The sequence below is a fragment of the Carassius gibelio genome, chromosome A17 (genome assembly GCF_023724105.1).
Source record: "Carassius gibelio isolate Cgi1373 ecotype wild population from Czech Republic chromosome A17, carGib1.2-hapl.c, whole genome shotgun sequence".
In the NCBI taxonomy this organism is placed as follows: Eukaryota; Metazoa; Chordata; class Actinopteri; order Cypriniformes; family Cyprinidae; genus Carassius; species Carassius gibelio.
In genome coordinates this window covers 13,623,377-13,650,970 of record NC_068387.1, presented here as the reverse complement: position 1 = coordinate 13,650,970, position 27,594 = coordinate 13,623,377, and the positions used below count along the sequence as shown (strand labels likewise).

The 27,594-nt window shown below is 35.0% G+C and overlaps 1 pseudogene; it reads left to right on the top strand.

The window, feature by feature from the left end:
* The first annotated feature begins 509 nt into the window (after nt 1-509).
* Nucleotides 510-26,095, top strand: LOC128031448 (spermatogenesis-associated protein 17-like; annotated as a pseudogene).
* The last annotated feature ends 1,499 nt before the right edge of the window (nt 26,096-27,594 follow it).

The following is a 27,594-nucleotide window of genomic DNA, read 5'->3' as shown; positions in this document are numbered from 1 at the left end:
ATATTCTCAGCATATACATGTAAGTTGTCACCGAAACCTAAATCTAATGCATTTAGTCTTTAAATGCTAGAATTAGCCAGTGCACAGGGTGATTCAGTCTGTAACCTCGACATATTTCTGTGTAGTGAGCAGACAAACTCCCAGACAGTAGGTTAATTTAGATTACTTTAGTTAATTGATCAATGTGTTAAGTGGCCAATTAAGCTCAATCTAGGCTTCTTGAGTGCAGCTCCAGGGTTGCCACCATCCCTATACAAATTGATTTTTTGGAGTTATAAATGGCCTTTTGGAAATTGATGGCCATGTTGAGTTCAGAGTTGCCATAGACATGCATTTAGAGGGTGGTTAATGATGAATGCAAATGTACAGTTGTCCAAGAAAGACCTACCGCGGGCAAACAGAGGGGGAAAAAAAAGGACTTTGAGGAAAGAAGTTTTGATTTAATCTGTTTGAAATTACAGAACTATAATTACAGTTTGCCGAGTGTTGTTTTATTTTTCAGTCATCTGCATAAAAATGCAACATTAATAAAAATAAATATGGCGTGGATTGAATGCACTGGCTTTTTTCAGACAAAGGGTAAAGGTAAGTTGTGGAGACATGTAATATTGATTATATTATGATAACCCTCATTAACATTAAGCAGTTAACAGGCATGCCATGACTTACTTACTTCTGGCATAAGTTTGTACTTTGTCAGTTCATATCGACTTCCAATTTAATGTTTGTATCTCGTTCGTGTTTTAAAGGCGTTAACAAATTAGTACTAATTTTTCTTATTCTAAATAAAACCTAAGGGAGAGAATAGATTTTGAGAGAATAGATTTTATATAAGATTTAATTTGTTCAGGAAAATGTCTCTGTTTTTGCTGTATGTTCAATTATGACATACAGTTGGTTGCCTAATATTCTATGTCTTTCTAAAATATTAAGTTACAGTATTGATATAGATTTTTTTTAACATAACTTCTTATATGGAAGTATTATATGGAAATTCTGCATTATTTGAGGAGTAACATTTCTATATATAAAATAGAAATTAAATTGCACAACGAGTCCTTTTTATCTGTAATTTTAAAACATTATATTTCCTCTACTGTCATATTCAAGTTTCTTTTGTGTCCCCAGTGAGTGAATGCTTTGTGCCTTGTGTCTTGTGAATATTCCTGACTGTTTAGTTGGTCCATCCTCAGCAGCATTCCATTGATTATCAAACTCAGTGAAGAGCATTTTGCCTTCATACATCTCCATTAGTTACCAGCCTGACTTCCATAGATTTTCCTAGCCATGCCTGCATTATGTATTAGGCACTTCCCTTCGATACAAAGTATGACTTGCGACTCTACCTCTTATCTACTTCTGCGTCTCCGCGACTTTTATGTATTATTTATAAAAAGGATTTTATTCCTCACATGTTAAAAAAAACACCAGAGGGTCCAGACACAATGTAATGCTATCTCTCTCTCTTCGCAGACAGCATATTTTATCATGAAGATGAATTTCTACAATAAGATGGCTGTCAAGGTAAATATTTATCATGCTGTTTAGTGAATGAAAAGTCAGTGGGGTCACACTTTTGATATGGATGAAATATATAAACAGATTTTACTGGTTTGTAATAACTACATTGAAATGTAAAGTGGTACATAGCGTAATATGCATACATTTATTAAATATTTAAAAAATACTTTTTCATGTTTTCATAGCTATTATAAATATATAAAATATATTAATATGATATATAAAGATTTACTTGCATTTAATTTGCAGTAAATTGATCAAAAGTGAAACTGAAGAACTTTACATTGTTACATTGTTTTCTGTTAGAAATATAGTTTTTCCCCGAAATACCAGTTTTTCAAAATGTCCTTAAATCATAGTATCCTAAAAAAATAAGTATCACCATTTCAATAAAAAAAAAAAATCAGCTCAACTGTGTTCATTGGTGTTAGACATGTTTCTTGCTCATTAAATCAGCATATTAGAGTGATTTCTGAAGTATCATGTGACACTGAAGACTGCTGAAAATGCAGCTTTGCCATCACAGGAATAAATTACATTTTAAAATACATTAAATACAAAACAAAAAGCATTTCACATTATTATTATTTTATATATATATATATTTATTTATTTTTTTGATCAAATAAATGCATACTTGGTGAGCATAAGACTTCTAAGTATACTATTATATATATTAAGTCCAATCCTACTATGAATGATATCTTGTATCTCACCTGTTATAAGGCCTACAGTTGTAAAAAAATAAAAAAAATAAAAAAAAAAGCAGCCATATCAATCCAGCATGCTCTGTTTCACAGTCTATAAATCAAACACATTTATACTTGAGTGATATATTGGCACTTTTATTGAGTTATTGGTATGCATAAAAACTTTAGCTTTACAACTCTTTTTCCCCGAGGTGAAACTTTTAAATAATTTTATTAGTCTTACAAAATTTCATAGCTTATTGAAGAATGTTGCATTTGTATGGAGGATTGCCTATTTCTACTGTGATCACTCGATATCACAAGAAATGTGAACTGAGGGAGTGATTTATATACAAATCTTATCCTGTATTCTTCTTTCACACTTCTGTTATATGAGTCAAAGAATATGAGACTAAAGGTCCTGTCACCACTTAGACACAAACAGAAGTTGTTCACCAGAACAGACTGCTTTTATAGCCCTTGTAAAGGATAGAGTGCTATGCCCGGGAAGCACCGGTAATGTATAAAACTGCTGAGGAAAAAAATAAATGGCAACTGTGAAAACAGTCACTGAAGGATATGTTTCAACCACAGGCTGCGTGTTGAATGGGAAAGATTGGATGCAATCAATTGTTCTTTTTGAGTTTGGAAAGCTCCATGGGAAACTATGCATGATGTTTACTAATGAACGTCACTTTATTCAACTGTGGACATAAGTTTACATACACTTTGAAGAATTTGCTCAGCTGTCTTCTGTGAATGTTTGCACCTTTCGCAACAGTTGTGTATGAGCCCATTAATTGTCCTCAGTGTGAAAAAATTTATCTCAAAATCACTTTAGCTGTGGGGTTCAAAAATGCAGAAGGTGGTGGAAAACCCAAAAAATAAATAAATGGACCTGAATGATAAAAAAAAAAAAAAGAATGCACAGTTTAGCTCAGCACAAACAAGAAACTCAATATAGAAACATTAAACATCAAAGTCAAAACAAACAGTATTAAGAATTAAACATATGCAAACTTTTAAACTGTTTTTTTTTTTTTAGTAATTAATTTTGTCTTCTGTATGTAAACATATGAATGTGAAATAGCTTAAACAAAAAAATGCAATTATGATCCCACTTATTTTGTTAAAATAACAATATATTTTTTTTTAAATTCTGCAAGTTAGGGTTATAATAAGATTGACTACCCCTTACACCCCCCCCCCCCAACAAAAAGTCCATAGTTTGCATCAGTGCTCCTTCTCAATCTTGTCCATTAAACCTTAAAACTACAACAATTAAAGCTTTTGCTTTGCGCTTCTTTTTAGCAATTCCCTTCATTACATAAAGTGTTTATCGTGCTCTTTACCAAAAGCCAATGTGTTAGCCTTTTAATAGACAATTGTTTTCAATATTATATATATATATATATATATATATATATATATATATATATATATATATATATATATATTATATATATTATATATATATATATATATATATATATATATATATATATATATATATATATATATATATATATATATATATATATATATATATATATATCTGCTATTGTTTTAAGTATCTAATTAGCCAGTAGGTCATATGTCCTTTTTGTTTTGGGTCTTCAGTGGTGCTGTCACGGTGGCACTAACCATCACTCTCATTCTTCATGGAGTGACAATGACTGCAAGCTCTAAAGTGACAGGGGCTTCTTTAATTTGCTCTGACTTTGAGTTGTCTTTTACGAATGTAACTTCTAAATACCAATAACTTCTGAATTCCGAATAAAACTCAATTTATTACTCCTTATTGAAATACAGTGCAACATTAAGGTAATACAAATGAATAATAATCAGGTACATGTAGTCTTAATCAAAAATTACATACAGATACAGCAGAGATGGCAGGGCTATTATGTGAGGAAGTATGTGCACAATTATTATGCAAGCAAGAAATATTTGGAAGGATTGTTAAGGAAGAATGAGTACATCAGATAAAACAAAAATAACATGTTTATATACCGTTTCAAATAAAGAAAAATTTGTACATAATATTACATTAGACTAATTTTCAAAGATGACCATTGTCTGAAATTCTTGCAAAGACAAATGAATGCCATGCCTTTAACAGCATGTTTGAGACATATACATTAGCAGCATGTCATGCATAAATTGCCTCCGGTTACTTGAAAATGAATAACTTAATGAAATTCGTGTGCCCCAACATTTATGAAAATAAAAAAGTTCCTGCTTCAGGGGCCAAATGAGGATGCCATCTTTTACGTTTGATAAAGACAAAGTCACTTTTTTAATGTGACCAATATATTTTGTAGGAAAATGTCTTAAGGGTCTAGCTAAAATTAAATGTAAATCTGATAAGTGCTCCTTGGAACACTGATTCCCAACACCCCACTCCCTCCCTCCTTCTCCCTGCTCCAGCCTCTCTTTAAGTGGGAATGTTCTCTTTTATTGGGGTTTCTCACCTAAGAATCGTGTTAGCACATTGCATTTCTCTATAAAAACATTGGGCTATCAAGTACAGTCATGTGTCTTATACTGTATATTGTAAAAAAAAAAAAAAAAAAAAAAAAAAAGCCTACATTTTATATTAAACTTATATCTGTAGTATAGTATCTGCCAGTCTGTGCATTAATTAGTTGTTTATGTAATGCTTCTGAGGTCATGATGAATCATTCAAAGATGTAAAGTGAAAGATCAGTGCATTGATTCTGACAATCTGTTCCACGTTGGGCTCAGGATCACCCACTGACTGATTAGTCACCCCTCAAAGGTCTCAGTGCCAGAATCTGTACAGCTCCAGCGCCTGAATAAATTATTCAAAATGTTCCTAATGGTTCCCATTTAGCACAAGGAAACCAGCCTAGCATGCCAATGATAGGAGGCCAGTGACTGCCCGTGTCAGGGTGGCCACTCTCTCTCATTCTCTCTCCGTCAGTGGTGAAGGATTCCCCCCTACTTGTTCAAAACGATCTGTGTCATTTCATTAGGTTTAGCCTGAAGACAAGGCCCACTTTGTTCCAGTGTCCATCTTCATTCAGTTGTCCTTCTCTGCATACCTTAATGAAGTCAAGACCCAGGTTCACCACAGCAATTCCACAGCAAGAGTTTGTGCAATGTAACAATTTATCACTTGTCAAGAAGACACTTAAAGTTCCAGCACTTAATAAGGTCTTCCTCTGGGCTTGAGTAATTAGAAATGAGCGGCTTGCATATTTACTAAATGTGGAGTGTCATTGCCACCATGCCCTATTGCCCGCATGAATAATTTTTCTATCTGGAATAAACAGCTGGGTAATTATTACTGCCATAATCAGATACATTTCTCTCTGTAATGTTTGAGCATGGCAAATCTTTAACTCTTTGGAAACACAGAGAGAATTTATGGACTCCCATTGCTCAGGCTACTTTTTCTGCTTGTGTCCCTTTCAAGGACATCTGTAAAACTCACTCCTTAACTGTAGGCCTTATCAATTTTTTTTTTCTTTATAAACATTTCATAGTATTTAGGGCAGGTCTTTTATCAAAACAAAACTCCAAAATACACAGGCTGTGGTATGCATATACTTAATCACACAAATTACTGCATTCATTACATTTTATGGGCAGTTGATCTTAATGTTTATCACCTTTAAAGCATTTAAATTATGCTAATTAATCATATTTTGTTTATTTCAACATTTCTCTTTAAAAACAGCTTTTGTTGTTCTGTACAATTTTTTTTACATTAAATTACAGCAAGCTGAAATTTGGGAATGTATAGATAATACTGAAAGTTCATGACAAATGGCAAACAAATAAAAAAAATATACTTAATATGCAACACTGCCTGATTTTTTCTCTCCCTTCAGTGTTATTTTAAAATCACTATTGTATACTATCACTATTGAGATACTACTGTAGTTTTTATAAACCAGCATGACTTAAAAGCTTTTTCATTTTATTTCAAGTAAAATAAATGCTTTTTATGGTTTTAGTCATAATAAGTAATAATAACCCTGTGATGTTCATATATCAAACAAAAGATTTTTAAAAAAGAATATAAAAACACTCTCATACAATGCGGTCATATTTACAGGCATATACATATTTAATGTATTGGTTGATAATGAATTTCTTTCTACATATTACTATTTTTAATAAATAAGCATGTGTGTGTTGCAAAAAAAAGACATTAAGCTATCTAATAAGCTAGACTGAAGTCTGCAATAAACGGCTTGTATTTTTGACTGAATACTTCATGCCTAGCTGTTGATAGGCAAGGGTGATACAGTAAGTGGATGCAATTCAGTGTGTGCAGGGTGCTTATGGCTGTGTGTTGTATAAGGACACACAAAGGTCATCTGTGTTAGCTGCTCCCATGTCTCCCTACTGGCCCATCAACACTAATGAGGTTTATGTGTTACCCCAGCCTTCTCTTAGACACAGATCGAGATCCCCTTCCACGGTTACAAATCTATTTGGCTTTTGTCCACTACAGTGCAATTAATAATAAGTGGGAGATATAGGTTAGCAAAGGTCACACAGACAGCATGATGCCACACGAAAGAAGCCGAGGCTGGTCAGACAGCGTTGCAAACATTACAACCTCAGACCACAACAGAAACACTCACAGCCCGCACCCACTGAAAAGCGAGAGGATTTTTAAAGGTCAGTTTACAGAGCAAATTAACTTTGTAACAGGAAGTATTTTGTGTATTTTATGTGCTTTTTTTTTTTTTTTTTTTTAAATGCTTAATCTTGCACTGGCATAAATGTAGAGGAAATATAAACAAATGAACATGTGCACACATGCTCAACAATGCTCCTTATGTATTATAATGTTCATATAACAGAAAATAATTTAGCAAAAGTCTCAGTATGAAATAAATCACAAGGATTCAGATTGTCATGCCATCATTCTGTCAGCCAAGCTGTTCTTTTGAACAACCCACAAGACATCGTCTGAGGTCAAGACAAGAGTTTACAGAACTGTGGGTTTATGTGGACTGTTCTCTGCTTCCCAGGAGAGACCTGGAGGAAGTTGCAGAGCTCCAGTGGAGAGAGAGACTGATCTGATCACTCTGGAAAAAGAGGAAAAAGAGAAAAACATCCAGACTCAGAGACTTCACTTCCTCCTGAGCACAAACAGGTCAGTGGTGAGTCAGTGAAACATATGTACGTATATGTGCATTTATTTGAGGTAACAGAATGAAAAGGAACTGTGTCAGTATGGAGTATGAAGATGTTTATTTTTTACAGCAAGACTCCTAACCACTGCAATCATCTGCTGATATACAGTATATTATTTTCAGAAATCCCACTGGCTATAATGTGTCTTGATAATTATGATGACGTGATCTAGTCATTGTTGAATCAGCAACAGTGCGGGGTGAGCAGATATTTTATTTTTTGGCCTCTCCTTCATGGTCACTGAACGCTTAGTGCCAGCCTCACCATGAACAGGGCTAGAGGATATTACTGCCAACTGCCTGCAGTCTGACGAGAAAAAATAAGAAAAAGAGAGGCGCGTAGGAATGGTATACTGGGATTGACTAGTTTATTAGTCTCCATATTTTTTTTGTCCCATTGAAATTATTTAGAATTTTTTTTTAATAAACATTTATTGTATTTATTATTTTTATACAAATACAATTATTATGTACAATTATTTGGAAACATTCAGATTATTAGAAGTATTTTTATATTGTCAAAAATATTTTGTAAATAAATTTCATATGGCACCAGGGTATTCAACAATGGAAAAGGCCAGTTAATCGCAAGAAAAACTTTTAGAAAAAATAAATTACTTTTATCTGTTTCAAATAAACTAATGAACGGACAAAGGTTTTATAATGTGATGTGTGTTAAAATAATGTTTTAAATTATTATGATTAGTAATGAATGGTTAAAGAAAACAGAAATTAATATAATTTAGTAATATTTCTGAATTATCTTCTACTCACCAATGCTGCACTTATTTTAAACAAAACAGTAATATTGTGAAAAGTTTTCTACTTTCCTTTTTTTTATATATAAAATAAAATTCTAAAATGTAATTTATTCCTGTGATTGCAAAGCTGAATTTTCAGCAGCCATAACTCCAGTCTTCACTGGAACTTGATCCTTAAATCATTATAATTTGCTAGTGATTTGCAGTTTTGCTGCTTAATATATTTCTGGAAACCATGATAATTTTTTTCAGGGATCTACTGTTAACCTGCACCAGAACGCCCTCGTCCTAAAATCCTCTCAACTCGCACATGTCAGTGATTATGAATAGATTAAATGAAACAGGACAAATTTAATCTTGACAAACTATGTATCATTATAAAGATCTAAGCCTCAAGCATCGACGACAGATCGCTGTTTTTCAATGGAAAGCTTATAAAGACTGTATTTGCTACATTTGTGTAAGCAGTACAGATAAAAAACATGAACATTAGAAACGCTGTACATAACAAATCCGTCCTAATAACAGCATAAACACATCCACAGCTGTAAATCCCGGTTTAGTTAGAAAGGTAAGGGTCCACTGAACGACATCTCATGAAGCACGTTTAGTCCAACGAAGCAATAACGTTGTAATATGGATCATAATTCCTTTGTTTAGTTTCATTTCTTCAGGGACAGAATTGTTTGCATCTGTTATGGAATAACTCACGGTCGGAAACTGCGTCTTGGTAGTAAAAACACGGCATGGTTTTGCAGCGTACAGTGTCACAAACAGAATGAAGAGATCCACCGGAAAAAAGAATGAATGAAAAATAGGCGGAAGATAGTTTATTTGAATTTGGCGCTCCCTCGTGACGCGCTCTGACGCACCTGTCAGCTGATGGAGGCGGAACTTACAGCGATTGTCTTTTTCTTTGTTTCTTTTTAATTTTCGACAGTTTTTATATATTTGAGAGTGTGTTTTATGTTGAATGTGAATGTATCTGCATGATTACCATCTGTTTGAGTGCAAATCAGCCCAAATCAGCTCGCTATTACTGTATGATCACGGCTTTAATAGTGAACGCGTCTATTATGAATAGAGAGAATGGATTATTTACTTTGGCACATTTGCATTATTACCATCTGTATAAGTGGCCATCAGCACATCCGCACTTATTTGCATCGTAATATAAAAGATGCATTTATAGAAATGGTGCTCAGGTTGTTCTGTAATTGAATAACAAAGGTAAATCTTTTTTATTATTATTATTACTCAAATTATTCTTATTGTATTTTTCTAGTGCTCAAATAAATCACTTACATGATGTCTAAGTTTCTGTCTATTTTTTTATAATTGAAAAAAAAAAACTATGCAGTGGTATGTTTACTGACTAAATAGTTTGTAGAAGCCTTCAGTACAATTGGGGAATATATTTTCTTATATTTGGGGGGTGGGGGTGTATACATAGTCTCATAAAAATATTTGCAGGAGTCTCATTTTTCATTATATTTTATTCAGATTTGAAATAGAAACTCTTGAGACATGTGGCTTTCAACCCATTACTTTTCTAGATTGTTCCAGGACTCATTTCATGTATTTTTATATCAAATAAAAAAATATTTAAGAGTGGTAAAAATAATTCAAGGCATTTCAGTGTCTATAACTTTTAATATTTTTGAGCATTATCAAAACTGGTTGATAAAAAAGGGTCTTCTTTCTAAAGACACCACAATTATGATTGTAACACACTGAAGTAGGAAACTATTACAATTATAAGTTTGGTAGAGCACTTTCATCTGTGAGTCCCATACTGGGGAGTGCTGGCTAACCGGTTAATGAAATCTTACTGACCCCAAACAAACATTATTATATTATATTATATTATGTTATGTTATGTTTATTTTAAATTATATTTATTATAGGATTTCTACATATGTAAAGGTTGAAAATATATTGCATATGCCCCTGACATTATGCATGACTGACAATGCATCCAAAAGAGGACAATCATTAAAACCACAAAATTCCAACACAGACTCAAGTGCTTGTCAGTGCAGGAAAGGTTCTCTTCAGAGTTTTCTCACTCTCTCTCCCCCTCCCTGCTTTTCTCATTCTCACTCTCTGTGTCTCTTTGCTGGGCAACTTATGTTCCCACAGTCTGACCTTGTCTCCATGAAATGGATGGGTCTCCCATGGTTCATCGTTAACCAGAGAAAATTCCGCTGGACAAAAGTGGCTGCACTGACATAGATGTAGTTCCTCGGTACGAGGGTCAACATCATTGCTCTTTTCCTGTAAGTCCGAAGCAAGTTGGGAGTTTGTGTTGTACCCCCCACCATGTGACACCGAAAGCAACACTATCCAAACCAGCACAGTAGCCTTAATGAAGCATATTAACTGTTAAAGTTATTAGCATATATAGTAATAAAGCTTTAAAAAATACCCATTGCTAATTAAGCACATATGAGGAATCATCTAATTAGAGACTAGCTGTTATTCCTCAGGCCAAACCAAGAACCACCAAAGTGCTACATTAAGATCAGACAGCTCATAGTTAGCTAGCACACATTTACGCCAGTAGACATGACACATGCCAGAGTGATGGATGTGTGTCCATTCAGGGGAGGTGATAAGTATAATTGTTTTGCTGTGGTTGACCGAATAAAGTAGGTTATTTTTCCTGAGAGCTAAACAGGCTTTGCATGGATACCTATGATGAGAGGTACAATGGAAGTTGTTACCAGTCCATTGCTAGTAAATGAGTTATTAAAGAGGGCATGAGGATGTGTTTGGAGGTTTGTTCTTCAAGGTTTACTGGCAATCATTTAGAAAAACAGTCTTTCTCTTCATTATCCCAACAGAAGCATAAGGTTGTTTTGTTCACCTTACTCATCCAAACTGGTGGATTGTTATGTTTGTTTGCTTATCCTAGTGTCCAGGTGTTTTCAATTCACCGTTCAGACCAGAACCTGATGAGATGGAGCTGAGACTGAGAAAAGGGTAAGCTGCTTCTAGTGCGATCAGCTCCTAAAGAGAGGAAAACCCCTGATCTCAATAACCTGATGCCAAAGAGGGAGCGTCTACCACCCATGCACAAAAAGCCACAGGTGAGACATTGCCCAAGATTTCCTTAAAGGCATAGTTAATGAAAAAAAAGTAATCGTGTGCACGTTTTATTACATTGAGGGAACGAATTAGTAAATCATGGACACGATTTAGCCTACTATTTTTTCCCGGCATGTCATGTGCAGGGCTCCGTACATGTTATTCCAAAAGTGTAAATCATTCTTTCTTTAGTGGAACACAAGAGTACTTTCAAGCTTAAGGAGTGATGAAAAAATCAATAAAAAAAAAACAGTCCATATGACTTGTGTTCTTTATTCCCAAACTTCTATAATTGGACTAAAATTGTTGTTATTCACTTAAAATCTTGACTTCTTTCCTTGCTGTGATGTCTTATTCAGATCTCTTCAGTGTTATGAGTTGATCCAGTTGACAAAATGTTCATGACTTCATAAGACTTTAAATACACTGCACAGGTTTTATGGACCTCTTTTTGATACTTGCACATTTTGTCTTGTTTAAATTTTGATAGGGCCAATGTCCTATTATTTTAAGGACATTCTACAAAAACCTTCTTAGTCATATAGGTTTAGATCAACATGAGTCAGTAAATAATGACAACATTTTTATTTTGAGTGAACACCTATATTTTTTAGGCAAAAATCAATTATTTTTTAGTTTGTTTAATGTAAATTTGTTTTTTTGTTTTGTTTTTTGTCTTTTTTTTTTGTTTTGTCTTTTAGCAAAGTCACACTAAAATCTTTATTCATATTCATAACAAATGTTTCAACACCCTTTACTGGGATATTTTATCAGCTCAAGCGTTTCTTGACATCCCACTAGTCTCTACCAATGAAATGGTCTCAGTAAGATTACAGAATTTGGTGACAATTAACAAAAGAGATATTGAGATAACTATGATTAAAGCCAGGATTTATTGCCACCATGAGATCATTTTGACAAACTTCCCATAAAAATGGAATAATGGAATAATAATGTGTGCCCCTTCTCATCTGGGTAGCACCAAAGCATTTAGACAGCCAGATAACCAGTGATAAGCATGCCTGTCAACCCGAACCCCTTTATTCCATGGATCCCATTAAAGGACTCTCAGCAAGGGAATACCGAAACATGTAAAGGTGCCCCGATAAAAAACATCTTTAAGAACTTCCAAATCTAGCATGTCATCTTGTCCAGCTGTGAGGGAGATTTAATGATACGTATTTGCCATTTGTGTTATTTACGGTCCATGACTTTTAATGTAAATGATTCTTATTATTGGTTTCTATTAATGTAAAACATAAGTGAGCGAAAAAGAAGCGTGAGTCATTTCTTTTTATTAGTTCTTCTCCCTGGACTGGGTTTTTTTATTTGAGATGGGCCCAGTTAGTGGGAATTCATTAAAAAAAACTGCCACATCTTTCACACAATATGCAGTAGATGAAGATGCATCATTTATCTACATTTTGCCCTTACAAAGACCCCAGAAAAAGCAACTACCCTCCACCCTCATCTCACTCTCTCTCTCTCTCTCTCTATCTCTCTCTCTCTCCCAATTGTTTGTGGTCTGAGGTGGAGCCCCCTCCCTAGGCATTTCTCCCTGTGTGATAAACATCTGCGAGTGATAGATTGATCGTGTATTATTAGGGGAAGTAAGGGGATTGGTCAGTGCCAGGTGCTGATCTGGTCTTGATAGTATCAAGGGCAGAGAATGTTGCACCAGCATGAATTAAAAGCAGCAATGTCTGAAGGTCACATTTAAACTAAGAGCAACCAAAACAATAAGTTATGTATGTGGAGCAATGCCGTAAGTGTTTGCGCCAGTCCAAAACTTTCGATTTGGGCAACTAAACACATCTGAAAGCATGTGTCAACATGTCAGGTAAGTATATTCAAAATAACTGAGGCTTGTGGTACAATAAAATGTCCAAAATGAATGGCATAACATGGTAACACCATTTATTTTGGACAGGTACCATAATATTATTTAATTACCATATTCATATGCCATGGTATTTCCATTGTATGGTAAAATGTAAAGGTGGTATTTTTTAATCTATTTATAATAGTGGAAAACATGGTTTGGTGACATGGTGAAGAAGTCAAGTCAGACTTTATTTAGAGAGCACGTGCAAGCCTAAACTTAAGATAATAATAAAAATGTAATGTGATGTTAAGCGATTGAGAACATCAATCAGTTATTCAAAATATATATTGTTATTGTGGAATAATATTCATGAATCGTAGTAATTGTGAATATATTTTGTGTTCCTGTGGCACAGAGGTAGAGCATTGCATTAGCAGTGCAAAAAGATTTGGGTTCAATTCCCAGGGAACAAACATACTGTATTAGTTTGTAGATTTTATAGTGAATTTTTAGTGCATTTACCTGAAGTATCTACCACCACCTGCCTCTTCAGGTCCTTCACTATATGGTCAAGGTATTGTATCAGCACTGTTCAGGTGTTTTAATGAATTAGATGAAAAGACTGAGGCTTTCGAGGGTCCAGCTGGACATCCACAGGGGCTTCATCAATAACGAGGCGGGCGGGTCTGGGTAATAAAACATTTACCTTATCCCCCGTACCTGTCAGGGGCCCTTTCGCCCAGCTCTGGAGGTGCTGCAGAAGCGGCATCAGCCCCTGGAGCCAAGCCTGCACGTGACTACATCCATCACTGCCCTGGAGGAGGCCAGAGAAGAGCTCAAACAGCAGGAGTGGAGGACTCACGTCATCGTCCAGACGTAAGTTACAGACACACACAAAGTGCTCACATGTACACATCCCTGCGCTAAAGATTGTGTGAAATGCATGTATGTATTGATTTGGAGCTGTATATAATGAATGGAACATATTCTTTAGCAGTACTTTAAAGCGAATAATATGATTCAAAAAGTATTTGGAAACTTATGCAATGACATTCATACATTTGTAATGGGAATTAAAGGGAAATATTAAGAATCAGTCATCGTGTCATTTCAATCCTGTATGTATGTCTTCTGCAGAACACAGAGTATTTTTTTAAAGGTTTTTTTTTTTTTTAATGATTAAAGTTAGTGATGTCCTAAACAATACTGACTTTCATTATATGGAGAAAAACTGCTGAACCATTCTTTAAAATAATAATGTATTTGTATGTACATGTATTGATATTGATATCAATATAATTTATATTTCACAGAAAAAAGAAAGTCATACAGGACAGGTTTGGAACACCATGAAGGTGAGTAAATAATGACAGATGTGTTTTTTTTTTTTTTTTGTTTTTTTTTTGCATATGTCCAAATACTTTCTGGACCCACTATATAGCTTATCTTATCATGTACACTGCATTATCAAGTAAGGTTAGGGTTCATCTTAATTGTTTGGTGAAATTAACTGTATGAATACATTTTGAAGACACAACAGAAGTTAGTATGAATGTAGAATTATGTTTCCAAGTAAAATTGTGTAAATTGTTGAGTGCTTTGTCTCTATATGTGACATTGTCTAGATGCACATTAATCGAATTACAAGAGAAGCCCCATACTTTATTTTCTTAAAGTGCGAGCAGATAGTAAAATCTCAAATTGGGTTAGCTGCTAAAAACAATAATGTTTTTGTTTTAATAATAATTAATAATTAATACATAATTACATGACAATTAATACTACACTATTTCATCATTGCTGACATTATTTGCTGTCTTCTGTGCTAAATAATTATTGCAGTGGATTACCATTGCATTTTTTACATTACTTGAACACTGACATCTCTGTTTTAAAGCCCCTCCATTTTATTTTAATCATGTTTATTTTATTTATTCTTCTTGCTGCAGCTTTAAACAGTAAATTAGCTAACCCAATTAACACAGAATACCCCAAACAGGCAGCAATAGGAGACGTGGTTACTGTGTAAATTGTATTATACATGTGGTGTCTGCAGTGAATGGCGAAGCATGATTCGAGTCTTTTGATCCAGGATCCCACTCTCACTTCCCAACATTGAAAACTACATGGTAAAATACATTGCCAGGTAAACTAGTAATATGTTTATATGTTAAATACACTAAGTAAACTTGTTTTATTAAAGTCAGAAATATTAGTTTATATTAGTGAATCAACCACACTAAATTAGGTTGCACAATCACTTACAATTAATGATTAAAAAAAAGTTTAATAATATCTAAGGAATTATTTATATAAGCTATATCATTTTCTTTTATTTATCATTTTATTATTTATTTTATATTATTATTATTATTATTATTATTATTATTCAGTCTTTAATTCTGTTCTGTTTAGAACCAGTGTTACCCAGCAGGTTGTCTTACAAATGTGCAAGGGGAAGATATGTACGTCTCCACATATTTCTCTTTTCTTTATATCTACTTCCTCTTACACTCCCCCTTTTCCTGTTTTGGTGGCGTCCTAGGATGTTGTCACTGGGCATTGGTCTACAATGCCAAAAGATCCCCTGCGAGAAGTCAAACTTTCCTTAATGGCTTTCAATGAATAAAAACTACCCTATTAAAATGCAATTCAGTGGCAATGAAAGCAGTAAGTGAAACAGCCGGCAAGCAGCAGAAGCCTTGTGTATTCTGGGACATTGGGGCCACATTAATTTTTGCTCTGTGATGTCCGTCCCATGTGCACATTAGCATGGGTTGCACTGTAATCTGTCTTGTAGGGAGGCTGGTGTCTCTAGTGGATAAGAATGTCTGTGGGAGATCGGGCCATTATTTAAAGGGCCAGTGCGGTGCTTGATGTCACCCTCTTTTTCTGCCTTGCGCCATCAACACTTTACCAAGCATTATTGCTTATGTGGTACTTGGGTGACAAGAGAGCCTCTCTAATAAATAATGATCTTGTTCAGTTCTTTAAGGAAATGACTAAAGAGAGTGTCAAACTAATTCTTGTTTCACTTTCAGTTGGCACAGCCCCTCTTATTATTATTATTATTTTTACAAACAGATGTTTCAGAAAGCATTAATGCAAAAAACGAGACAAAGTCTTTTGATCTAACAATCCCATCTGTTTTATATACTCTGCCAGTTTTTTTATTTTTATTATTACATTTTTGTGCAACTTTTGCTTGCCCAGGTGGAGCGATTATGGTTACAATTTCCATATTTTTCTGTTTTGATTTCATTAAAGAGGACAGGGCTTCAACTACTTCTGGTTTCATCATCGTAAAAGGGAACAGACACAACACACATTGGGAATAAGAAACCTTTCTTTGCAGACTGTGTTCACAGAAAGTGCCAAGGTTGTTGGTTGTTTGTTTGTTTGTTTTGTGACGTGCCAAGCCAATGCCCAGTGGACATTTACCCAGCCTCGTGCAGACACCTCTTGTACTACACTGGATAAATCTTCCTTCAGGCAAAGTGTCTTGGGTACAATTTACAAAATCAACCTCCCTGTAATTAACATCTGGCATTTTTCCTAAGTAACCGATATTTGCACTGAACATGTGCCCAGCAAACACGCAGCATGTGCAAAAACAACCACAAGACATCAGAATGATTAAGAAGAGATTTGGGTTTGGAAATGATCTGGATTAGAATGAAAAATGCCTGAGAGTATAAGTACCATGTGCTTTGTGAAAAAAGTAGAGCGTTAGCTCTTAGCAGGCACAGTAGCCAAGACCAGAGGCCAGTAATTGGGCCGGCACCGAGATTATGCTCTTTTCCACACAATACGGTTAATACAACTAATGTTGGAAATGCCAGTTTTGCTATTTAATTTTGTGCATTAGATTTATCAACATTTCTAATGTTAAAAAGATTTCTAATTTAAATAAATGCTGTTCTTCTGAACTTTTTATTCAAAGAATCCTGAAATCACAGTTTCCACATAAATATATTAAACATCACAACCTGTGAAAAGAAGATATTTTCCTTGTGCAGCAAATCAGCATATTAGAATGATTTCTGAAAGATCACATGACACTAAAGACTGGATTAATGACTGCTAAAAATTCAGCTTTGCAATCACAGGAATAAATATTTCAAAATATATTGAAATAGAAAATAGTTATTTTCAATATTTCACAATATTACTGATTTTATTGTATTTATGATCAAATATATGCAACCTTTGTGAGAATAAGAGACTTCTTTCACAGAAAAAATAAAATACAAATCTTGATTCCTATTTCTGTTTTTATTTTCACACAGTTCTCTTCAATTTTCAAACACAAGCTGAAATAAGCAGAACAAGGGCCTGATGCACACTTCCACCCCATTTTGAGCAGGTGGGATATGGGACCAAGCACTTCCGAGAGGAGCACAAGGAGTACCTCAAGGGGAAAAAGGTACACGTTTTGCTAGCATGCACATGTAGAACTGCCAAAAACGCATTTTGTGTGCTGGCATGATTCGGAAAGAGGGATATGGGATCTGTGATGGTAGTGGGAGGGGGACTGATGTTCATTCTGAACTCACGCACCCCCACCAAAACAACCTCATTGTTGAGCGTCGCAAATTTGTAAAATTTGACAGCAATTTAATAAATACCCACCCCCCCGTCAAAGTCCTCACATTAGGTAATTGACTGTGTCTCTGCTGAAGGCCGGTCATGGATGAGAGTTCTTTATTGGCTCTTACCAGCAGGCACTACCCTCTGCATCCAGCGCAATTGCCCGGAAATACCTCCTCCAGAATTAAATAAATAAAAGAGCCCCTACTGCTGACACTGCTCATGTATGCTTGGTGTGGCAGCTCGGTTCCGCTCTGCATTTTAATTGCTATCTATATGACATAAATTTTTTGCATTTTTCAGAGGGAACTAACTTTATCAGGTCACTCCCTAAATACATCAGACACTCAAAGTTTCCTGATCTAGTTTCACCATATCTATGCCATTCTGTAAAACATCCAAGTTAAAAGACATGGTGCAGGCTTCTCTATGATACTTTTGGAGAGTAGCCTAATATGTCTTGATTTATACTGTAAAGGCCTGAGGCTGGTGCTCACACCGTCTGACAGTAATGAAGACTCAGCATAACGAGCGTGCCTATGATCAACATAATTGATGTGGCAGAGGACACCATATTAAGGATTATCACTGATCCATAGCTAAACAGGAGGCAAACCCTCAGTCTCAGGGGTGATTCCCTACCCAGAAGAGCTTTACCACTGTATTACATACACTACTCTTCAAAAGTATGGGGTCAATACAATTTATATATATATTATATGTTTATGTTATGTATGTATATATGTGTGTGTGTATATATATGTGTGTATATATATATATATATATATATATATATATATATATCTGTGTGTGTGTGTGTGTGTGTGTGTGTGTGTGTATATACTGTATAAATTAATAATGCAAGGATGCATTAAATTGATTAAAAAAAAGCTAAAAGAAAGAAATTCATAATGTTACAAAGGACTTCTGTTTGAAATAAATGATGATCTTTTGATGCTGTTCTTTCTATTTTTTCTATTGTTTCTAATAAATAAGCAGTAAGCAGTAACCAGTAAAGTTTTTTTTTCTTAAATTATGAACCAATATCCCAAAAATTATATATATTTTATATATTAAGTTTTTTTATTATTATTATGAGAAGCCCTTTTGTTTCCTTTGCATTAATTGATATAATATATAACAATAAAAAAGACTGTCCCTCAATTGTCATTTCCAACAATTGTTTCTTTTTATAGCAATTAGTTATGTTATTTTAAAATAATAGTTTTTATCAAAAGTTAAGTGCACTTTACAATGGTGTCAGTAAAGAGCATGCTTTAGCTTAAATATAAGACAAAGAAAATTCAAGGTACTGCTAATATCACTTGTGAGAAGAGAATTTTTACTACAGCATTTCAGATTTTAATACTATTTAATTTTATTTAGGATACCTACAGTACATTTCTAAGTATTTAAGGGAATGAGCTACTTTATTCTAAAAATGCTTTAACATGTAATTTCCTCCTGAAAATGTAATGGCGATTTGAGGTGGAAAATATATTTATTCATGACGGTTCAGTGTATATGTATATATGTGTGTGTGTGTATATATATATATATATATATATATATAATTTTTTGTATTTATTTTTTCTGTGTTGCATCTAAAATATATACGCTGTTGGACAATGTTAGTAAACCAATTAAATAGTCAGTATAAAAAGTGTGTTTTAAGATAGTTGAGGAAACACCTTTAAATGGAATCGGCATTACAGTAATTTGAGCCGTTTGAGATATGAAGTGACGGTCCACAGTGGTGTGTTGTCAGCCCAGTTGTGGATCAGAAGTGATGCAGACAGACAGAGGCATGGGGTCCACACTTTTCCCTCTCCTCTGTAATTAGTGCATTAGTTAATAGCCCCCTGACAAGGATGACCCTTCATCAGGCTGTACGGTGGCCACTGATTACCCAGCGCTGTGATCTGATTTTTGCATCATCACACCAGATTCTTACAAACTGAACCACCAGGGCTAATTATGGTGGCTAATAAAGTGCAGTTGGTGGCATTGCCTCGATGCAAAAGACTCTCCATCATCTTTCATTAGACCTTCATCAATCATGTTTTCAAACTGGTACATCTTAGCGCCAGAATACCAGCACACAGCCTGGGCCTACATTTATTTTCTCTCTCTTCTATTTTAATATTGCCTCAGTAATTGCTTTTCCAAACCCCCTTTGCTAGACCCCCATCTCCATTGTCTCACCACCAAATATCGACCTCTAAGCACCACCAGAGCAGATTTTTTAAATTATTGTTATTGTTGGAGGCAACTGGAATATTAACCTAAAATGATGCTTTGTTAGTGGCTGCACTTGTTAATCCATGGCAGAATAATGCATCACTATTGTATATGTAACATATGAGGTGTGTTTAATGAGCAGTAAATAAGTGATATAAAAGTAGGACAACCTGCTTTGACTTCAGGATAGGAAATGGCATGTCAGTGTGTCTGTTATGCACACACACACACACACATATGTTCATATTCCAGACCAGAGTACATTAGTAACCAAGAGCCTCTGGGTGATTCACTATATCCATTTTATAGGGATATAAAATCCCTCGGCCCCTTCATTTGCCACGTAATAAACAATTCCCCTGACATGCCTCTCACTATTTTCTTACATATGTATCAATTAACTTTACACCTTCTTCCATTTGTGTCAGCATTTCCTTTTTTATCATCATTCATATAAAAAGTAAATAAATAAAATTCATTGCGATTGATTTGAAATGGCCTTTTCCTTAAATGTTAAGAAAATCAATTTAATCCTTAATGGCAAATATAATTTAACAATGTTTATCATGGATAACTTAAGTTACCAAACCCAAAAATATGTGGGACATGTTTTTAGACATACATTTATTGGGATTTTTGTTAGTGTATAAAGAAATGTGCAATGTAATGATTTCATATTTTGTAATAATTATTTGTATTTTTTAATATGTTGGTTTATTTTATTTTTTTATTTTTTGCATCTGGACAAAACAATCTAAAAGAATACACCTCTGTCTCTCAGTTTCTGTAACTTTTACACTCCAGCAGCAAAAATCTGCACCTTCATTACATGATGCATTCATACTTTAGCTTTAGAAACACAATGCAAATAAATAATGTAGGTCAGAGTGAGAAACGCTTTAATAAAATGACTCCACAGTACCATAAAACACTGGTTTCTTCATCTGCACTTTCTTCTATGCGTCTTATACAAATATGAAGTGGTTACCACTGTCATTTTGAAAATGAAAACAAACCCTTCTGAATTTCATCTGTGCTGTGGATCATGCAGCTACTTAAAAGCTATTGAGGTTTTTGCATAGCATGAACTGAAATGATTTTTCTCTTCACAGTGTGAAATCAGAATGAATTCAGAATTACTGTACGTTAGCTTCCAAGGACAGGGATTTGTGAAAACTGCTTCATTCTGGTATTGCCAGTTAAAATTGCTGAAATTGCCTGTGTGTGTTTGTATGTGTAACTGATTGAAGGCCACATTAGGGTAATGTCACCTGAAATAACTTGATTATATCATGATTTTCAGTGACTTAATTGTCAAATATACAGCATTCTGAAGAGTGGGAGAAAGTAAATTGGGGATTTAGATCATGCATTCTGTTGATAAAGCACAGTGATTATCCACAAAATAAAATGTAAGGTTGTTTACTGATGAAATCTTTGCAAACCTACAAATAATTAGATACTCCTTACATCCACTCAAAATGTACTTGAAAGAAATTAATACTTTTATTTAATATTATTTTGTAATGCATATTTAAAAAAATGCTGTTCACCAAAATATTATTATGCATTTTAGAATAATTTCTGAAAGACCACGTGACACTGAAGACTAAAGTAATAATGACTACAGAAAATTCAACTTGGCCATCACAGGAATAAATTACATACTAAAATATTTTCAAATAGAAAACTATTATTTTTTAAATAATAATGATTTTTCACAATATTCATAATTTATCCCAACACCATTTTTTAAATGTATTTCAGTTAATGTTGTCTGTCTTTCTTTCTTTCTTTCTTTTTTTCCTTTTTTTTGTGAATGTGGTCTTCATGAGAGAGTAATTTTTAAATGTCCTTAAAGCTAAAGATATTTAAAAATAATAATAATAATAATGTTAGGTTTATTAAATGTGCATTTCATTAAGCATTTGATTCAAGTATAAAGAGCATAAAGAGCTTCTGTTTTACAAATTTTAGTGTAAAAGTACATACCAAATGTTATTTTAAGGCCACAAGCTCTTTGTGTGTGTGTGTGTGTGTGTGTGTGTGTGTGTGTGTGTGTGTGTGTATGACTTGTTAAAATCAAACAGTATTTCACGTTACTAAAAATGTTGTCATTCTACAAACAAAAACAAATACTTTAATGTGCATCTGAGCAGTCAAAAGTGAAAAGGGTATTCAGGAGTAGCCACGTATGAGTCCTCTGCTCTTTCCCTACCGGCCTGTATACAGCTGTGCAGTGAGAATTACACCGTCAACTTCTCACTAGCTAAAATAACGTAACTCATTTAGGCTGAGGCCCAGCTAAGATGTCAGTGTATGAATGTGAAAAGTGCATTGGACGCATTAGGACTTGACAGGGGCCCTTCTTGAAATAAGTGAAATTAATGTACGACAAGGCCGCCGCACCCCTTTCAGCCTGCTTACAGTCAGAGAAAAGTCAATACTTTTTATTACTCCGGGCTGACCTACCTTCTGCACCACAAGTGCTAGCTGTGCTAATTGGTTTCATTGTGTTTAGAAAAGCTTCATTCTGAAGAACATTGGAGCAAATAAATCAATCATATTTTTTTTAATCTCTTGTCTGTTTTTATTGAATAATGTTAGAGGGATAGGCAACAAATGCTTGGTTAAAATATGGGTTTGATGGGCTGAAAAGTGTCTAAGTGTCCTGAGTGCTTATCTGAAGTCCACTGAAGTACTGCTGTTATGTAGCCATTAAATGAAACACACTCTGAGGTGAAAGATAACAAAGAACATAGGCTACGGCTATTTTAGGACAACAGGCTGACGAGACAAATAAGAACATACGTAAGCTAGAGGAGCGACACATTCAAAAGGACTGAGGGCACTTTAGAAGTGTGTCAATTAAAGGCATTTGTTAATGTTAAAAGATCTATGTCATTGAATAGATGCTACAATTCTCAAACATTTGATATTTTATCAAAGATATAATAAATATTTTTAATAAATATTTATGTTAAACAGTATTGCTGAGTGATATATTGACTTTTTTAACCAATGTCTGATCTATAACAAATAATAGTAACAATAATTATTATTATCATTGTTTATTAATGAATCTATTCATTTATAAATATTTGTCTAAAATTATTTGACTTAAAAGAACACACTTACACATATATCTTCTGCATCTAAAGAAATCACTAATAATAAACAAAAAAAAATAATTATAAATTGATATACAGTCCCTCCAGAAAAACGCGATTATGCGATCGCGTGATTTCATGCATAATCAGCCAAGGGCCGCATATTTATGCGGGGGTCTAATTTTTTCAAATACGCCGCACTTTCGCCGCATAAATTGCCGATTTCAGGAAGAAAAATATGCGGAGGTAGCATGATTTCATAATAATAATAATTTTTGTTGCAAAAAAGTCACATATATCTTAGCAGAAAGTTGAAAAATGTTGCGTTTACTTCAAACAGGTAAATCAATATTATTTTCCAATGGGAACCTTATGAAGTGACATAATTGCGCGACGTGAACATCGTCTGTGAAGCCCGCGGTGAAACCAGGGTGAAGGACGCAAATCATCACCTTTTTTTCTCTTTTTCATCAAGCCGCAGTTTTTGCAAGTTCCCGCAATTTCATCGCATAATATTGCAAAAATATCCCGCATATTCATCGCATTTTTTAATAAAACCTGCCGCAAAATAAAGGATTTTTGCCCGCAACAATCACAAAAATAATCCGCGTTTTTCTGGAGGGACTGGATATAGCTTAAAAGTGTCACTATAAATGTTGTATACATTTATAATTTTGCAGCATTTAACAGTACATAAAACAATCAAACAATCAATATTTGACAGTGTTACTGAGAATATGATCTGTATTATGTAACTTGCTTGTTTGTAATAACTTTTTATCCATAAGTCAGTGTATTTGAGTACAAAAGAGTGTTTTTGGAATGTTTCTGCGGCCCCAGTTTCACCTCTGTCCATGAGAACAAGTTCTGTCTTTCAGAGTATCTCTCTTAATACCTCCTCTTCCTCATTTCCATGTATGTGCTCCTCCCTTTGGCCTTTGCCACGAAAGTTTGCAAACTAAACTTGTCTCTCATTCCCATGTATTAAACAGTCGTAGTTTAAATGGTACATATAGCAATCTACACCACCTGACATTAGTCTACACCACCTGTCATTAGTCATCTAATTATGTGTCTACAACTATGCCATGTCATGGAAAAACAATCAACGTTTTTGCGATTAGAAAAAAAAGTGATTTCTTTCATATAGAGTGAACAGTGTGAATGAATCTATTTTCCACTTTGTAGACCATGTCCTTTTGCATTTCTTGTGCAGTTGTTCGAGTTAATGCGGAGTGCTGTTTACAAGGACAGCTAGCTGCAGCATTTCCCAAGGCCAAGACACACAGATGATTGTCACGGTGGCGTACGCTGACTGACAGAGGGATCACATGCATGCCTGCCAGAGGGAAACAGTCAGCGCCTCCCAAGTCTATGACATTAGTTTGTCCTTGCTCAACTTCGCCTTTTTTCAGTCTTAAAAAATGAAATAATTAAATCGCCTTCCTCCCAACCTCTCGTTCCTCTTCCCATTCTTACTGTAGCCCATTATTTCAATTCCAACGCAGCAGTGCTCCTCACAGGCCCTTGTATTAAGTGGTTGTGGAGATGAAGATGGCTTGTTTTAGACCAGGTCAGCCTCTAGGGGGGGGTCACTGAGAGCCAGCGTGTGTAGCTGCTGCAGCAACTAGGCCACTAGCAAAAGCTGAATCCAGTCCAACTAAAAATATCTGACGCAGATATTTTGTGCAGTGCTGCAAAAAAAAAAAAGAGGGCAGGATTTGTTGTGGCTCATGTATTCATCATTAACTGGCTGACTGGGAGAATGTTTTATAGCAGTGATGAAGAGCCAATGCTAGTCACAGCAGCTGGGATGACCGGGCGTTAGGGGAAGCAGCAGAGAGAGAACGATAGTGTTTTTTCCTGTGTGTAGCCATTTTAAATACCATTTAACCCCTAATTTTAGATCTAAGTGGAAGTGAAACAGAGATACAATCTTAGTTTGCTTATAGCTTATATTTGTAGTGATACACTGCACAGTTGTTGAACTAAATCAACTTTTAGTACACATTGTAAAGCTTTATAAAAGAACACACTAAGTTTTATGTGATGGATGGATGGATGGGCGGATGGATGCATGCAAGGCCATGACTTTGGCCAAAAAAGCTCAAATTTATCTGAGCATTTAAGCTTCTTAATATGAAGTGAAGTGACATTCAGCCAAGTATGGTGACCCATACTCAGAATTTGTGCTCTGCATTTAACCCATCCGAAATGCACACACACAGAGCAGTGAACACACACTGTGTGCACACATCCGGAGCAGTGGGCAGCCATTTATGCTGCGGCGCCCGGGGAGCAGTTGGGGGTTCGATGCCTTGCTCAAGGGCACCTAAGTCATGGTATTGAAGGTGGAGAGAGAGCTGTTCATGCACTACCCCCACCCACAATTCCGTCCGGCCCGAGACTAGAACCCACAACCCTTTGATTGGGAGTCCGACTCTCTAACCATTAGGCCACGACTTCCCCTTAGTATATATCTGACAGCAAGAAGATTAAATTGACAACAAATTACTTCATCTCTAATATTTCTAACTTTTTTCTAAAAAAAAAGTTTAGTGACCTGACATCTCTGCACTAGAATTTCAGAAGAGATCTCAATTTTTTCTCAGAATAAAATATCAATGTTGAAAGCAGTTCTGCTGCTTAATATAATTATTATATAAATTTACTGTCACTTTTGAACAATTTAATGCATCCTTGCTGAATAAAAGTATTAATTTCTTTAAATAAAGACATTAAAAAAAATCTTATTGACCCCAAAAGTAATTCTTAAAGATTTTAAAGGGACACATCTGAGATTAAGTTGATACTTCAGCATAACTGATCTTATTCCTTCTTCTGAGGTGTGAAAGAGCAATAACATTTTCCTTTGGAAACGTGTATTTTTGTTTGTGTGTTTGTGCGTGTGAGCTAAATGGAAAAACTATAATAATTGCACCATCTCTGCTGAGTGTAAAACATATTTCAGAATGCTGACATCCAATCAATGTGCTTATCATTCCAGCCCTTCAAGACCGTCTTCACTACCTGCCACGTCTTTGACAAGTTTGGACGACTCTACTTCAGGGCTGGAAATATTGTATGAGATAGCAAAGTTAAAAGACAGAATCGATAAATAAATTTAATTAAATTTCCAATCATGCATCATTTGTTAGTCTGGATCAGAAAGTGCAAAGGTGAGATGAGATGAAGAAAACATTAGATGCTGCATTCAGATTAAAAACATCTCATTCTCTTAGCATAATTACATACTACTTGTATTACATACAATTGCTTTTTGCATTCAATATCAGCAGTGTTGATGAAAGAACTCTTTAACAGCAATGATTTTGATCGTGGAAAAGAGACTAATGAAATTCCTCCATAAGTTTACGCACTTACATATGTCACACACAAATTCTTACATCACTTTCATAAAAAAAGTGAGCACTTTCAGGCCGAGCACGCAAGCCCCTCATTGCATAGCTCCCGGAATCAGTCATTTTGAAACATTCCCCATGCATTTTTGCCACAGAAAATAAATGTCATTTAATTTCAGTGAGTGGGAAAAGGTGAAGGCACTGATCCAGTCTTCTGCTACAAGGGTATTATTTCCACAGATAATTCTGAGTGCTTCGTTCCGTTGAGTGTATTTGTATTTGTGTGTGTGTGTGTGTGTGTGTGTTTGTGAGGGTCTACAACTATACGAAGCTTCCTGGCCAGCATCGCCAATCTGAGGCTCGGGCAGTAGTAATTTGGAGATGCAAGGGCTATCTCTTTGATTGCTCCTGGTCTGAGGTAGTCCATCACTTCACAATAACTCACCCTGCCACTGACTCCAGCCCCCCAAAAAACACACGTTTCCATCAGACGATTAGAAAAAGCCCTAGTTGGCTGGTCTGGTTACTTCGTGTTTTAACGCTAAGTTTGATCTCACGTTGGGAAAGCAGTGCATGCTTATGGCTACCGGATATGTGGACATTAGAAAACATCCCAGAGCTGATGCGTTGTGGAGGGACACAAGAGATGGTCTTTGTGATGGTTCATGGAAAAGTTTTCACTCAGATTATTAGCTGATCATGTAGCACCTGGCTAAAAACCACATAATAGATCCATTTCAAAGGCATTCGCCCTTTTCACCATTGTAGCATGACGTATAAATACATCTAGTTGCTGTTAATTTATTAGGTAATAAAATAATGAGACTTACAGTAATGAAGAACTTCACAGAAGCACCCAATCTCTGAGTGTGGGCTCACGTAGAGTGTTTTTTGATGGTCTATCTAGACAGGTCTTGGCTTCAACTCTGCCATGGAGCTCAGCCAACATGCATAGAAGAGAACGAGGCACACTAACGGTGGGACGTCCTCTTCAAAGAGTGAAGCCATATGCAAGTGAGAGGATATGCCACTGAGCAGTAAAGCTTGCTAATGAGACAGGTAAAATACGAAATAGCCTTGTCTTCATATTCCTGTCTCTGGAAAACTTTTTTCCTTGGCCAGAAGGCCAGAACAGATATGAAATATGATTTTTCCATTATTATTATTATTTATTTATTTTTTCTGATACATTAGCTTCTTAGTTATACTACTACGACAAAATGTC